Here is a 17557-nt window from a genome sequence, read left to right as displayed (position 1 = left end):
ACCACTATCCACAGAGAGACCACGTACTGCAGTCAGCTAGTTTTCCGCCACTAGGCCCAAAGCCTGCAGCAGCGTATCCAAGCCAGCGCATCGCAAGTCATCACAGATGATCGCAAGTTATCACAAAGCTTTGCAAGTCTGCACAGAGCATCGCAAGTCAGCGCAGCGCAGCACAGCGCAGCACATCACATCAAAAAAAGACAAGTCCCCTTGAAGACAGACATTTGTTCCAGCAACCTTCACATCACAGTATCCTGCTCTTCCGAATAAGGTCAGAGCTTTCCTTTTATTACTTATCATTGTATATAGGCTTTGGCATAAAGAGACATTTTTGTGTTCAGATAAAGAATTTAAAGTAAAACAAAGGACAGTTTGCATTACATGGACTCTATTGCATTTAAAGTGAAAGTCATTTATTTCTGCATTTGTCAATATTGCATTTAAAGTGAAAGAAATCTTAATATTCATATTGATTGTCAGTATTGCATTTAAAGTAAAATGTCTGAGCCTAGTATTACCATGCCACTGTTAGAGGATGCAAAGATAGAGTAGAAGTTGAAGCGCAAGGGAACCTGTCTTAGGTAGAAGAGTCTGATGCAGCATTAGTCTTGCCTCAAACAAATATAGCCCAAGCGGATGAACTAAGACGTTCATAACGTGCCAGAAAACCAACCTCAAAGATGCAAGAGGCAGCATTAAAAGAGAAAAAGTTTGCCCAGATGTATGACAGGTGAAAATCATACATTAAAGACATTCATAGAAAGCTAAAGCAAAAAAGTATAAAAGGGAACTTGAGTGATATGGTAGAGACGGTAAAATAATTAGAATCAGAGCTTATGGCAGCATATGTCAACCTACGGTCATTTACGACACCTTCCCAGGATATTGTAAGGAACATGGACACATGTACTGCCGTCACTAAAGGTTTAGTAAAGCTCATAAGAGAACTATCATCTGCAGCAAACTATGATGAAGTTAAAGCAAGAAGTAGAATGAACAAGCTTTTTATGAGAGACTATGCTAGGTCCTTAGGGAGAACCACAATCTCAAGTGTGACTTCCTTCACTAGCAGAAGTGCCACCCACACATCAGAGTCCTCAAGTACTTCAGCCAAAAGAAAGGAATTAGCTGAACAACTTGCTGTCAAGAGAGCAGAAATTGAGATGGAAGCTGCCATGGAGGCGCAGCGTCAACTGATGGCTGAAAAGCAAGCTGAAAAGGATGCTCAACACCATCAGCTGGAAGCTGAAATGGCTGCACAACTCCATCAGATGGAAGCTGAAATGGAAGTTCAGCACCATCAAATAGAAGTTAAAATGGAGGCACAGCACCATCACATGGAATCTGAAATGGAGTCACAGCGCCAACAGATGAAAACTCTGAAAAGGCAAAAAAGAAGTTAAGATCATAGAAGCCAGATCATAGAAGCCAGAGTACACGAAGGTGAGGGTGGTGGACCTCTTTATTACCCCAGTCGCAATATTTTAGCCCAGCTCAATGGGACCTTTGTCAAGCAAACAAAAGATGTCCCACAGAGGTTTAATACCCACATGGTGATTAGAATACATAATTAAATAATTGATAATCGATAATATATAATTAGGTGCATAAAGTAATAACACATAGTATCCATAATACAAAGTGCATCAATGATTAATAATGTGATAACTTATTTCATAACAACTAGTAATTCATGTATAAATTCATCCTTATAAGGTATGAGGTATAAGGTAAACTATATTGTAAAGTGCCTGTGCATAAATCAGTGACGTCACCTGTATAAAGTGCCAAGTGCAATAAAAATCAGCAGCAGCTGTAATGTATAATATATACAAAAACACCTGTTACATCGTTTGTGGCTCCTAGTGTGAGAGATTGCGTCCTCCATGAGGCAGTGCGCGTGTCACGGCAGCGCCAGTCTTGTGTTACCAGTGGCAAGCCTCACGGGACTGAGGAGCGTCATCTCGCCGGTCGCGTGAGCGCTCCAAAGAGCGTCACCGCCCAATCATGTGTGTGCTCCTAGAGAATCGCAAGGACGCCAAGTAAAGGAGAAGGAGCACTGTCAAAGCCTGACATGCGCAGTCCTCATCAGCTATACCAGATAGACCAGTACAAGGAATGACCACCTGAGGATACAATACTTAAAGATAGATTGTAAAATATTGAATACCTGAATATAATTGAATATTGAATATCTTACAACCCATCTTGACTAAAAAATAATAATCAGACACAGGAACTTGTAATATATAAAGGAGTATAACCTCCAACATGGCAGTATACTCCATAAATCTGGAGTCAATACTCATTATAGATTCATGGGGACAATAAATGGGGTGCATAAAGAACAATATTAAGAGGGAGGTGTGATAACCACTGTCCGTGGCTTAACACATCTCACAATAAGAAAGGAGATATAAAGAGATAAGGTGGGGCCACTAGCCAGAATCAATGGCATAGTTCCACCCACCTCTTTATGGTCCCACATTAGGGAGCACAGGTTTGTGTCCCTCAACCCGGGACCAAACTAATAATCCCAAAAACTCCAAGATCACAGAGATCAGCATTTCTGGGCACTTTATTAAAAATCAACCCAACAACAAAGCCGCTCATGGAAGAAAGTAACATGTATGAACATAATTCCAAAACCCTGTGTCTAAGGAAGAGAGAAATCCATTTGTTGCAATTGTAATCCCCAGGAGAGCAGACCTTTGAATAATAAATGTAAATGATCTTTATGTCTCTCAATACGGAAACCAACAGGAAGCAGCAGACTAGAGATGACAAAGTAAATGTTGATCTAAAAAATAAGCAGAAAATAGCTGTAAGGTATATGTAAAAAAATTATAAAACAGCTTAATCATAGACATCATTCATATTACCTAACAGCAAGAACTAATAAAGAAATTCAACCACCACTGGATATAGAATGAGGCCCAACCTCAACCGAAGAGACTCCACTTGAACTCAGTATTGAGGCCCTTGGGTTTAAGGGTCTGTAATCAATGAATCCATTGGAGTTCTCTCTGCTTAAGTACCAACTCTCTATCTCCCCCCTTCTTCAAGGGTGGAATGTGATCAAAATTCTGAATTTGAGATCATTTTCTTTATGTCCAAAATCAACAAAATGCTTGGGGACAGGTAAATCTTTTCTTTTTTGCCAGATAGTGTACCTATGTTGGTTTAATCTCGTTGTCAGGTCCCAATTGGTCTCTCCAACATAGAGTAGGCCACAAGGGCACTGAAGCAGGTAAACCATGTATGAACTGTCACAAGTGAGAAAGTGACGAATATCATGATGTGTCCCCAATGTGGGGTGTGTAAAAGTTGCTCTTTTTAACATATAAGGACAAATAATACAATTGAGACAGAGATAGCAACCTAGCCTCTTGGTACCAATGTATGTTTGTACCTTTCTCTTGTTAGATACCTCGGCCTTCGCCAACCTATCACGAAGGTTTGGTGGATGCCGATGGGACATAAGTGGTGGTACGGTGAATTCTTTAATATGTTTCAGATTACTAGTCAAGATTGACCAGTGTTTTCTGATAATACCATTAATCTGACTACTCTGTTCTAAAAAGGTAGTAACAACGGGTATACGCGTAAAGGGAATCTTTGTCTTTCTTCTTGTCTGATCGTTGGTAGTTCAATGCATTTGACAAATGCTTCTGTATAACTTTAGAGGGATACCCTCTTTGTCTAAAATTGTGTGACATCTCCTGATATCTATTAGATAATTTGTTAGAGTCCTGTACAATACACTTGATTCTGAGAAATTGACTATATAGGAAAGAGTCAACAGTTGATCTCGGATGACAGCTTTCATATAACAAAAGATTATTACAATCTGTAGGTTTAATATATAAATCAGTGCTCAGGTGGTCACCCACCACCTGAACCATTGCATCAAGGAATTGAACTTCTTCTGTAGAAAAAGTAAAGCTAATGTCTGGATCAATATGGTTGAGATAGTGATGAAAGTCATGTAGAGTAGACCCATCACCTGTCCAAATCAGAAAGATATCGTCGATGTATCGCCACCACCCCAGCACTTGGCTGAAGAGGTGAGACACATAGACATGTTGTTCTTCTAAAGCAGCCATGAATATATTTGCATACGTGGGCACCACGTTAGAACCCATGGTGGTCCCATGCAACTGCAAATAAAACTGATCCATGAAAGCAAAATAATTGAGCTGCAAAACTAAGTTAAGCAGATCAATGATGAAGTCCTGACATTCTCTAGTTTATTGACTTGTGTGTAAGGCTTTTTGTACTGCAGCAATCCCCCTGTTATGATCTATAGAGGTATACAAACTTGTAACATCAAACGATGCCAGTATACAGTGTGCAGGTATTGTGATACTGGTAATTTTATCCATAAAACCACCTGTATCCCTGATATAAGACCTGGTCTTAACTTCAAAATCCTATAAAAACTTGATCCAAAAAAATGGCAATATTAGAAAAAAGCAACCCCCTATCGGAAACAATCGGATGTCCCGCTGGGTCAACTAATGACTTGTGAATCTTAGGCAAGATGTATAATAAAGGTGTTATGGGATGTGTGATAAGTCAAAAGGTATAAGGTTCTGCATCAATGATCCCTCCCAGTTTGGCGGCATCCAATTTATACTTGAGCAGTTTTTAGATGTCAAACTTAGGATCATAAGATAAACGTTTATAAACATCAACCTCACTCAGTTGTCTCTCTAGTTCTGTAATTTATAACATGACATATCCATTACAACCACCTTTGTCAGCTGGCTTGATGGTTAGTTTGTGATTGTTGCACAACTCAGAAACAGCATTTAAATCAGCAGTGGACATATTTGGGTGTTTAAGGGGTGTCCCTAAGGATCTCGATTTAAGAGTATCGATATCCAAAGTGATAGCCCTGATAAATGTGTCCAGTGCTGGTACATTTACCTGTGGGGTGAAATCACTCTTAAGATGTAAATTCATATTTTTAAGGGTGAGTTCAGCACTTGCATTGAAAGTAACATGTTTACTGTGACTTGGATCAGAAAACCACACTTTAAGCTGGATACTACGAAACAGACATTGCAAATCAATTTCTAACTGGAACCAATTGGTCCCAGTAGTTGGACAAAATGACAGTCCCTTATTGAGTACACCCAACTGTGCTTCTGTAAGGATAGAAGAGGATATATTTACCACTGTTGTCTTAGTAGTAGTGTTGATTGTTGACACTGATGTAATTTTTTGGCGTAAAGTTCTGTTCTTTTGGGAACGCTGTTCTTTGGAGTTTCCTCCACTTGTGTTGTCTCCTGCCTCCTCGTCTGGTCCTGTGGGAGTCAGACCTTGTCCTAAAAAAGATGAGGAGGGTGTCGTTTCCCTTGTGGTGAATTGTGCTTCCCCAGGGCGATTAGAGCCTTCATATGCAGCACCAGAATGTTTCTTAGAAGTTGTTGAACGTTGTGGAGGTGGACATTTTTGTGAACGATTGTCCGGTGTATGATGATGAAAATAGCAACGTTGTCCAGAATAGGATGCTCTTAAAGAAGTTTTGTTGTGCATTCTATATTAAAGAATGGTGGTGTAATATGTGGTTATTCCATCTATTGATACATTAACTGAGCTGTTATTTGATTGCATTTCATTGTAATCACATTTTTTTACTTTGTTACATTGCACTTTACGTGTGATTGCACTTGCACCTGTGATGCCATTATATGTATGTACTGGTTTTCATTTATGTACATTATACACTTATTGTATTATCTAAGTATTTTTATATATTATCTTGTTATAGATTATTACTGTTAATTATTGTTTCACTTATTATGTATTTTTTATGTATTCAGCTCATTGGTCACTGTCACCCTTATCCATGGTGTTGTCAGTAGATAGAGATCCGCAGCATAGGGCACATATGGCACATGCGTCCCACTGTGGACCGCAACTCATATACTTCTCAACTTACATATTTCTCGGCATTGGTCCATGATCTTGCGAGATCACGCGACTATGGTTTTCCTTCATGTGCTCTCATGATCTCGCGGGATCGCGCTCATTTTGTGCACTAGGAGGGACGGACCGCGACTTTGCGTTCCACAGTGGACCGCAGACCAGACTTCCTGTCGGAGCTTTGTGGTCCTCTTGGGAATACCTTGGATCCATCCTCCTGTTTAGTATATCTTCTGTTTGGCCCAGCCTATATGTATCTCTTTCCCACATGTGAATAACGTTTCTATCCTCACCTCCTTTTAAATAATGTATATTCTAAACATGTGTCCGGACACTTGAAGAACCGGAAGTGATGTTGTGCGTTCCAGCCTGGAACGCATGCCACTTCCTCTTTTCCCTCTCCTATTTTGATCGCATTAGGTTTTTTTCCCCATGCGTATCTAACTAATCTAATGAAGAAGGTATATATAGGTAGTGAGCACACATCACACATATCCCTTGAGAAAGCGACTGCGAAACACGTGTCGGGACTAGGACTACATTGGTCTGTATACTTTATATAACTGTCTCCTGCATGTATTTATTAGTACTGTGGCACTTTACATTTTATTCATGTGTCTTTGGGATCCCTCTATATTTGCAGGAGCATCTTACTCTGATGTATTATGATTAGTGGTTCTGTAGGCATTTTTCCTGTGAATGTCATGCTGCTAATATATATGTATGCAATTTTATCTTTTATATTATTAGTCTAATAAAATATGTTATCTGTTGTACTATATATGCTGCTCTGTTCTTTTTGGGGGGGGCTAATGCAGGGGATGGCACAACAGACAATTAAAGCAAGCAATATCAACATTATGATTATGACGATGGCTATCTGTAACAGCATTTGTTTTCAATTTTTGAACCAGCTCTCTAACCATTCTGTCCAAGTGTTTCCCACCCCGGAGTTCCTTTTGAGTTCTTCAGATAGTGAGGTGAGACCTTTTAGTGCATTCATCACCTGACCATTTAGTCCTAAATTGTCAGGAATGACTGTACAGCAGGATTCCCCTATCATTCTACAAACCCCTCCTTTCTCAGCTAGGAGCATAGTGCGAGCCATTATATTTTGAAACACCATGGTACTGGTGGGGCCCAATTGTTCTATAATCCCTTAAAGTGCATCTCTTGTATAGTTAACAAACCATTGTTGATTACAGTAGAGGTAATTTATCCAGTAGGTGTTCTTATTTATGGACACTATGGGAATTATGCTCTCAAAACCAGCAGCAATCCAATCTCTGGCCTTATATTCATAAGGGACCTCCCTGGGGACTCCTATGGCGTCTATGTATACATGAGCATCTAAACTTCCTTGTGGAGCCTCTTCTCTCTTGACCCTTCTCATGCTCCCAGGGACAACTGAAACGGTTGATGGGTTTCTACTGTTCTCTAGGGCCTTTCCCCAGTCAGGGATATCAAAAATGTGGAAAGGCATGAGGATCATGGCTAGGGCACATTGGCTGGACCAGTTTACCTCTATTTTTGGCCTCAGTTTCATATATGCACATAGATAGACAATGTCTCCCAGAGCTTGGGTCTGGTTAATTAAGTACCCCTGGTATTCCCGACCTGTGGTATTAACAATGGTTGAGCAATAACCCTCAGGGAAAATCCCCATCTGTGTCATCCCTTCTTCATGCTGTCTCTCAAAGCAAGTGTAATTTCCCTTGTATATGGTCACACCAGTTCCGAGGGCAGGGCTATGAGGCAAAAGAGGGTATTGCCTTTTCCACATCTCACACTGCTTCTCAATTTGAGTGGAGTTTGCATAAAGACTGAGAAAAGTTATTGTGATCGTCAGGAAGGCTAAGGGGCACTGTCCCCAGGTGTGGTCGAGCCGATGCATACGTAATGCATCCGCTTCTATTTGTCTGGGCTGTTGTATATCTCACCCCATCTAGCCACACATTACGATCAGTGAATCCAGTTTTTGTGTCTAGAGTTTCCTCAACAGTGTATGGGGCTCAGGCTTCACTGTTTCTTGGAGGGAATTGGGATCTTGTATTTGTTTGCAATGTGAAGCATGGACCCATGTCTTTTTCCCTTCTAACTTGACAGACGTGGCTGTGGTAAGCAGGGCTTGGTAAGGCCCCTTGAATCTTGGTTCCAGTGTCTTTCGAACGTGTTTTTTCACAAAGACCCATTCTCCTGGCTGGAGTGAGTGGCTTCTAGGGATTTGGCTGGGATCTGGAAGGGAAGAAAACACATGAAAATGTAGATCAGTCAAGTGTTTACATAAAGCAGTCACATAATCTGTCATGCAGTCATGTTGCAGTGCAAGTTCCTGGGGGAAATATTGTCCTAACTTGGGTGCACTACCAAACAATATCTCAAAAGGAGACACTTTCTCTTTTCCCCTAGGGGTATGTCTGACACTAGAAAGAGCAATGGGAAGAGTCTCAGGCCAGGGTCTTCCAGTTTCCTGTGTTATCTTCAACATCTTCAACTTGAGAGTGCCATTCATTCTTTAAACTTTTCCGCTGCTTTGTGGTCTGTAGGGGGTGTGAAAAGCCAAGTGGGTCCATAGTGCCTTCGAGATTTCTTGTGCTATATCAGCTGTGAGTGCAGCTCCTTAATCACTTTCTATCACCTCAGGTACCCCAAATCTGCAGACCACTTTGTTTAATAACTTTTTTACAGTTGTTTTTGCAGTCTGAATCTGATTGGGCATGGGGCATTTGTATGTGGTCAATCTGAATCCTTTGGAATAGATACAAGGGTTTTGGTAGGCACTTCATGGGGACCTTTTCTAGTTTTCCTGAGTTACACTTGGCACACACCATGCAGCTGTTGAAATACCTGGTGGTGAATGTGGAGATGGCCGGGGCTAACCATATCGAAGAGATAAGATCATTCATGGCTGATTTTCCTATGTGAGTGGGTCCATGAGCCCAACAAACTACAGAAGGGTACAGACTTCTGGGCAGACATAGCAGATGATCTTTCCTCCAGATTCTATCTTCATCTGGTCCAGCCCCTCTCTGGGCCTATGTTTTAATTTCCTTGTCAGATGCTGCTATCTGTCTGTCTTCAAGGATTTCTTTTGTAAGAAAAAGACTTTTGGGTATACCCGCTCTTCCTCTTTCCACCCTTGGGGGTGCTGATGTCAGGATTGCCGTCTCCATTCTTTCTCTCATCGCTGCTTCCTTGGCTACCTTATCTGCTTTAGCATTTCCTTGGGTCTCTGGAGTATCCATTTTGGAATGCACCTTAACTTTAAGTATTGCAACCCTAGTTGGAAGGGCAGAAGCTTCCATTAGTCTTTGTATGGCTTTGGCATTTTTTATTGGAGTTCCATTTGCTGTAATGAAGTTTCTATTTTTCCATATGGGTCCAAAATCATAGGCAACTCTAAAATCATACCAGGAATCTGTGTAGATGTTGGCCGTCTTCCCCTCTGCAATCTTACATGCCTCAGTTAGTGCAATGAGTTCAGCTTCTTGTGCTGATTTGTCACAGCATAGCCAGTGTGGTATCTGCCTTGTTCATCAGCATACCTGGCTGGACCCATCCACAAAAAGAGTAACATCTGGGGAGGCTAGTGGTGTTTCTTAAATGTTTGGTAGGGGCCCAGTTTCCTGCTTGATGAGTTCCAAACAGTTGTGTGTGTGTCCCCAGAGTAAAATTCATCTTTGGAGTAGACTTTGTCGGTGAATCCCTGTGTGTCTATCCACCCTTGAGGGAAAGGAAGGAGGAAGACGGGGTTCAACATATGAAATCTAGAAATTGTGACAGAATCAGGTAGAAGTAACGAACACTGCATTCTAGGTGTTGGGCAGCTGAGAGGTGTTTTGGCTGTGTTTGTTGTAGAATGGCTGAAATATTATGGGGGGGGGGGGGGCAGGATTTGTAGGGGGAGGCCCAGCACCACATCAGAGGTTTTGTCCAGCAGGAGATGACAAGCATAGATGGCCCATATGCAGGAAGGAGTGCCTCTTGCTACCGCATCCAGTCAGGCAGAGTAATACCCTAATGGGCGATTTCGGCTTTCATGTTGTTGTGTGAGTACTCCTGTGGCATGGCCCTGTCTTTCCATGACGTATAATCAAAAGGGGATGTCATAATTGAGTAGGCCCAATGCAGGAGAGGAGGCTGCTGCGAGTTAAAGCTGTTTGAAACATTCCTGTGCCTCTTCTGAAAGGTAGAATGGTGAGTTTGAGATGCAGTCATACAGAGGTTGCATTAATATTGAGGCATCCAATATCCATGGTCTACAGTAGGAGATAAGACCCAGAAAGGCCTGAAGTTGTTTAGGGGTTGTAGGCTGAGGAATGTCTAAGATAGCCTTTTTTCTTTCTTCAGTCAGGTGTTTTGCCCCCTGGCTGAGGCAATGTCCAAGAAAAACAACTTTGTTTCTGCACCACTGGACTTTGTCCAGGCCAACTTTGCACCCTTGTTGTGCTAGGAAAAGAAGTAGAGACAATGAGGCTTCGGAGCAAAGGTGAGGGGTGTCAGCGCATACTAAGAGGTCATCCACATATTGTAGGAGGACTACAGATCCATGGCCTTGCCGCCATTTGTCCAGGATGAAAGACATGGCTTTGCTAAACTGGGAGGTGCTATTTTTGGCTCCCTGGGGCATCACAGTCCAGGTGTACTGGGATCCTGCATGTGTAAAGGCAAATAGTTATTGACAGTCAGGATGCAGTGGGACAGAGAAGAAGGCATTAGCAAGATCTATGACTGTGAAACTAGTAGCCTCAGCAGGTACGGATGACAGGAGGTTGTGGGGGTTTGGGACAATTGGTGTTTCCAAGACAGTGGCCTCATTGACAGCCCGTAAATCATGTACCATCCTGTAGGTGTCAGGCTAACCTTTCTTGCCCTTCTTCACTGGGAAAAGGGGTGTATTGCACGGGCTGGTGGTAGGGCTGGTGTAGATACCCACATCCCAGTACAAACGGTCCTCTTCCCTGCCCAGCCCCATCACAAAGTGGTGAACAGACCACTCTGAGTTTCCTTTCCCCTCCTCTGATAACATTTGAGGAGACAACACAGCGTTGTGAGAACTCAGTCAGACTGCAGGGAAAATGCTAAAGCCCATAACCCCCCCTATATCCTGTGTTAAATTTGGATGGCATATATTACGTGCCAGGGGGGCTGGTCACCCACCCTGCTGCACCCCTCCCTGTGCCCATTATGATAGGGAGGAATATGAACAAGTAGGGAGAGGAGGAATCAAAACCTTCTACGGATTCAGACTCTGAAGGAGGGCACCACAAGCAAGACAAGTATCACGGGAGTCAGGGTTTTGTTGTCCACAGACCTTACAGGTCCATCCCCTGGCCCCCCCCCCCTCCATTTCCATGGTGGGCAGTGGCCTATGAGGGCATTGGACAGCCAGGACACATTCATCTGCGACATTGTAGGGTGAAGGCTCGCCCACCCCCCCCCCCCCCGTGTACAGATACACTTTCTGATCTTCATCCCATCTTTCTGCCCCCCTGCAGCCCTTAATCCATTTGCAGTACGCTGCCAAGCCTGTGCAGCACTCAATAATGATTTGTCAATAAACTCTCCTTTGCATTATCTCAAAACACGTTTCCACAGTTCAACATTTAGTTCTCCATTTGCATCACATCCTGCAATTTTTATTAACTTCTCGCAATTCTTCACATACTTGTTTCCTTCTTCACAGGCTACTAATTGGGGGCGATATATTTACTAAAAGAAGCAACTTTTACACACCCCACATTGGGATCACATCATGATTAGAAATGAGAGAAACAAAGCTGACGAAGTGGAATTCGATCTGCAACAAATGCGAATGTCCTCGCGCTTCGTGGTAACGAATCGCAATTTTCCTAAACTGGCGGCTACACATGTGAGGACTGAGGACATGGGGCAAGGAACTCTGGGAAGGCAGGATCACCCAGATTGACATGCCTGGATGCAGCCAATCAGCAGCCAGTCCTGCCATTCTCCAGCATTCAGAGTGCAGGGACAGACGTGTGAAGGCGCTAGGGACAGCAAGTGGAAAAACCTCATTGTGGAAAAAAAAAGACAGAAAAAACGATTTATAAGTGCAGGGAAAGGATAGGGAGGAATCATTTCACAGCATCTTAGTGCAGGGAGAGACATCAGACAAAAAGAAAAATACATTCTCAGTTCACGTTGGCGAAGGTTATATGTGTTGAAAGCGTTTAGTGGCCTACTTCAGTGCAAAAAGAAAAATACATTCTCATTTCACGTCGGCAGCGGTCATATGTGTTGAAAGCATTTAGTGGCCTATTTCACTACAAACAGAAAAATACATTCTCAGTTCATGTCGGCGGTTATATGTGTTGAAAGCATGGCTGGAATTCGGCAGGGTGGCAGCAGTGGGAGGTCGGGAGCCAAACGTGCCCAGCGTAGAGCAGCCTACCTACCCGGGAAGTAATGGTGCAGGGGTTCACTGAGGTAGTGGGGGTAGCAGTCAGTCAGTGCGGCGGTTATATGTGGTAAAATCTTTATTGAAGAATTTCGGTCGAAAAACTAAATTTATTCAGCGGTCAGTGCTGCGGTTTTATGTGGTAAAATCTCCATGATGTCTCCATGATAAATCTGCAGCGTGGGGACCCCATGTGGCTTCTACACACTTTCAAAATAATCCTTCAGTGGAGCGAATAGATGCCGGATGACCGGGATGCTCCATGACCTTCCCAGGAGCTCCTGTCGGGAGCAGCGGTTGATTTCTGAGACGTCCCTATAGTGCGGCAGAAATCTGATGACCCTTTCCATCTCTGTGCTCCGTTATATGTGGTAAAATCTTTATTAAAGTATTTTGGTGAAAAAAGACATTTTATTCAGTGTCCAGCGCTGCACTTATATGCGGTAAAATCTTTAGTGAATTATTTCGATGGAAAAACTCATTTCATTCAGCAGTCAGAGCTGCAGTTATATGTGGTAAAATCTTTTGGGACTTATTTTGGTGGAAAAAGAAATTGTATTCACCGTTCAGCGCTGCAGCTATATGTGGTAAAATCTTTTGTGACTTATTTCGGTGGAACAAAAATTGTATTTAGCGTTAAACGCAGCACTTATATGCGGTCAAATCGTTTGTGAATTATTTTGGTGGAAAAACTAATTTAATTCAGCGTTCAGAGCTGCAGTTATATGCGGTAAAATCTTTTGGGACTTATTTCGGTGGAAAAAGAAATTGTATTCAGCAGTAAGCACTGCACTTATATGCATTCAAATCTTTTGTGAATTATTTTGGTGGAAAAACAAATTTTCACCTACTCCATTAACTTCCTCCTCTCTTCATTCTCATCCTCAACACACACTGACTTGACAACCCCCCCAGCTACATATATAAGTGGTGCCAGCACCACTTAGGGGCAAATAAAGGAAAATTACACTGCCAGCCTTTTAAAGGGAATTACAGCATGATACTACAATACATTTGATTTGACATTTAGCAAGAGTTTAAAGTGACCACATATAGCACATAGTGGGACACTGCATCAAGATGAATCAGGTGTGGATCAGCCAGGATTTCCACACACCAATGGCTGATACATCAGACTAGATCATCCAATTTGACAAAAGAGACCGGTTTCTTCTGGCTACCTGCCTCAGCTACTATTCTGATGCTCTTACCCGCCTGATGCCACACATCTGATGCCAAGTGCTCCTTCTTTCACCCACCATCTTCAGTGGGTACTGGTATTGCCACCCACCTCCACAGTATGTCACCTTGCCACTCTGTGGCCTTCTGATCCTGCCACCACCTCAAGACTCTGTCATTGTGCCGCTCTGTGGTCTTCGCATGTTGATGCCACCTCCAGACTCTGTCATTGTGCAGCTCTGTGGTCTTTTCATGCTGCCACCACCTGCAGACCCGGTCATTGTGCCACTCGGTGGCCTCCTCCTGATGATGCTGCTGCCGCCACCTCTAGACTCTGTCATTGTGCCGCTCTGTGGTCTCCTCATGCTGCTGACACCTCCAGACTCTGTCATTGTGCCGCTCTGTGGTCTCCTCATGCTGCCACCACATGCAGACTCGGTCATTGTGCCACTCGGTGGCCTCCTCATACTGCCACCACCTACAGACTCTGTTATTGTGCCACTCTGTGGCCTCCTCCTGCTGCTTTACCTCACCACTTCATGACTGGTCCACTATTTTGGCTTTCGGCCTGGCTGACATCATCATTTATTTGACGCTTCTTCTGATCTGTCAGAAGGAAGGAAAAATTAGACGCACAACGGATCCTGTCTGTGTAGCAGTTTTAAGGCCTGTATGGTCCCATCAGAATTGTTTTATGATTTGGTAGAAAACCTAAAAGTAATCAAAGCCACACATAGAAAAATACAATAATAACATCTTTATTAATTAATACAACAATGAGTATTTATGTATTTATGCTCAGGGTGTGGTTGGTTGTTGTTGTTGGTTGTGTTGGGTGTCGGCCATGCCACCACATATACCCTGCTATACCCAGTTCTTCACACAGTGAATTTTGCTGTTCATATTGAGTTGCAGAGGGGAATTTTTCCTGGGATAAGGGATGATCCATTTATAGGGTAGATGATTTATGTTCATTGTCACCCCACTATCAATACCTGGTATCCCCGCGCTACTGCTACTGTATTTTACCTCATTGATCAGTACTTTCCGTGTTGGAATAACTGGTGATACAATATGTCTCAAGTTATGGGTATATACCTATGAAATATTTATTACCACATATTACCTCTGCTTTGGGGTTTGCCTGTTTTTTCCACTTTTCAACACTCTCTGCATTTTTTACTCATTGTTGTATTGATTAATAAAGAGGTTATTTTTGTATTTATCTACGTGTGGCTTTGATTACTTTTAAGTTTTCTGATATGATCCAACACATGTTTTGTTAAATTGTGTATCTATGGATAATTATGATTTGGTAGCCAAAAGCAGGAGTGGGTAGAAAACACAGAAGACATACAAATATTCCATTCACGTGTCATCTCTGTTTTAGATCCACTCCGTTTTTTTTTTTTTGCCTTTAGCAATATTGATGGATTATTGAGAAAATGCTAAAGAGTGAAGGCATATACTCCACAGACAGGATCCGTTTTTTCTTGGTAATTGTTCTGACTGATCAGAGAATGGGGAAAATTAATCAGTGATGTCAACACAAACTTACTGCTGACACCCTCTCCACTCTGTCAGGGGGGGTCTACTTGTATCAGCGTTTAATAGAACAGGTTCTGTAGACATCTATGTGGAATCAGCTGACAACGGTGTAAAAGGAGTGCGCTTCTTCTTGACGCTAACATCTACCTGTAAGGCTGAGTTGATACTTGAGTTATTTGGTGAGTTTTGGCCCCATGACTGCCCAAATAAGTGAAGTATGCAGTGATTCTAAGAGCGATGCCTGTCATCTTCATGTTATAAGGACTCACAGTATAGAAGGCAGGGCACAGTGTTCTACACCACTATAAAGGCTCCCAGCAGCCAGGAAATAGCAGTTTTATACCGCTATTCACCGCGAATTTGGCGAACCGGCCGAATTGACATTTTGAAAAATTCGTTCATCTCTAATCATGATATTCATCCCTTCCTCACTTGTGACAGTTCATACGTGGTTTACCTGCTTCAGTGCCCTTGTGGCCTACTCTATGTTGGAGAGACCACTTGGGACCTGAAAACGAGAATAAACCAACATAGGTACACTATCTGGCAAAAAAGAAAAGATTTACCTGTCCCCAAGCATTTTGTTGATTTCGGACATAAAGAAAAGGATCTCTAATTCAGAATTTTGGATCACATTCCACCCTTGAAAAAGGGGGGAGATAGAGAGTTGGTACTTAAAGGGATTCTGTCACCTCCCCTAAGGCAAAAAACGATTTAAAAGCAGCCATGCAGCACAGCTTACCTGGATTAGGCTGTGCTGTTCAATCTTGAAATCCGTCCAGCAGTTAGTTCAAAAAACGAGTTTGATCAATGAGGAAATGCGTCCTGAAGGTGCCCAGAGGGGCGTTTTTTTCTTCTGAGAGAGCCCAGTCCCGCCCCTTTTTCAGTGCCCAGCCCGCCTTCCTTGTATTTTCTAACTGCCGCCCCCAGCCTGCCACAGCCTCCCCTTCCTCTCCTCCCCCTCCCTCTTGCCGAACGAAGTCTCGCACAGGCGCAGTACCCACTGAGGGCTGCGCCTGTGCGATCATCAGGAGACTGAGGGCGGCAGCTTCATCTTCGTCACTGGGCATGCGCCGAGCCCAGTGACGTCCGATGCTCGCTCTTCCCTGCTGAGGGAAGAGCGAGCATCGGACGTCACTGGGCTCGGCGCATGCCCAGTGACGAAGATGAAGCTGCCGCCCTCAGTCTCCTGATGATCGCACAGGCGCAGCCCTCAGTGGGTACTGCGCCTGTGCGAGACTTCGTTCGGCAAGAGGGAGGGGGAGGAGAGGAAGGGGAGGCTGTGGCAGGCTGGGGGCGGCAGTTAGAAAATACAAGGAAGGCGGGCTGGGCACTGAAAAAGGGGCGGGACTGGGCTCTCTCAGAAGAAAAAAACGCCCCTCTGGGCACCTTCAGGACGCATTTCCTCATTGATCAAACTCGTTTTTTGAACTAACTGCTGGACGGATTTCAAGATTGAACAGCACAGCCTAATCCAGGTAAGCTGTGCTGCATGGCTGGTTTTAAATCGTTTTTTGCCTTAGGGGAGGTGACAGAATCCCTTTAAGCAGAGAGAACTCCAATTGATTAATCGATTACAGACCCTTAAACGCAAGGGCCTCATTACTGAGTTCAAGTGGAGTCTCTTTGGTTGAGGTTGGGCCTCATTCTATATCCAGTGGTGGTTGAATTTCTTTATTAGTTCTTGCTGTTAGGTAATATGAATGATGTCTACGATTAAACTGTTTTATTTTTTTACATATACCTTACGGCTATTTTCTGCTTATTTTTTAGATCAACATTTACTTTGACATTTCTACCCTGCTGCTTCCTGTTGGTTTCCGTAATGAGAGACTTAAAGATCATCTACATTCATTATTCAAAGGTCTGGCCTCCTGGGGATCACAATTGCAACAAATGGATTTCTCTCTTCCTTAGACACAGGGATTTGGAATTATGTTCATACATGTTACTTTCTTCCATGAGCGGCTTTGTTGTTGGGTTGATTTTTAATAAAATGCCCAGAAATACTGATCTCTGTGATCTTGGAGTTTTTGGGATTATTAGTTTGGTCCCGGGTTGAGGGACACGAACCTCTGGCCCCTAACCTGGGACCATAAAGAGGTGGGTGGAACTATGCCATTGATCCTGGCTAGTGGCCCCACCTTATCCCTTTATATCTCCTTTCTTATTGTGAGATGTGTTAAGCCACGGACAGTGGTTATCACACCTCCCTCTTAAATATTGTTTTTTATGCACCTTTGTCTCATTGTCCCCATGAATCTATAATGAGTATTGACTCCAGATTTATGGAGTATACTGCCATTTTGGAGGTTATACTCCCTTTATATATTACAAGCAGGGCCGGACTGGCCATAGGGCAGACCGGGCATTTGCCCGGTGGGCCGGGCCGCCTCAGGGGGGCCGCCTCAGGGTTCGAGTGGGTGTGCCGTGAGTCCGTGACTGCCGGCCGGGTATGGCCTAATCACACCCCTGTCA

At 43.3% G+C, this 17557-nt stretch overlaps 1 long non-coding RNA gene across 1 annotated transcript; it reads right to left on the bottom strand.

Annotated features, from left to right (window-relative positions):
- Positions 1-2560: 2560 nt before the first annotated feature.
- Positions 2561-5218, bottom strand: LOC122933433. Its single transcript, XR_006388434.1, has 2 exons — positions 5182-5218; positions 2561-2800 (listed from the first exon to the last, which is right to left on the bottom strand). It is a non-coding gene; the product is annotated as an uncharacterized LOC122933433 (long non-coding RNA).
- Positions 5219-17557: the final 12339 nt, after the last annotated feature.

Source organism: Bufo gargarizans, chromosome 1 (genome assembly GCF_014858855.1).
Source record: "Bufo gargarizans isolate SCDJY-AF-19 chromosome 1, ASM1485885v1, whole genome shotgun sequence".
NCBI classification, from domain to species: Eukaryota; Metazoa; Chordata; class Amphibia; order Anura; family Bufonidae; genus Bufo; species Bufo gargarizans.
Note: the sequence above shows the minus strand (reverse complement) of the source record. Positions and strands in the feature narration are given on the sequence as shown.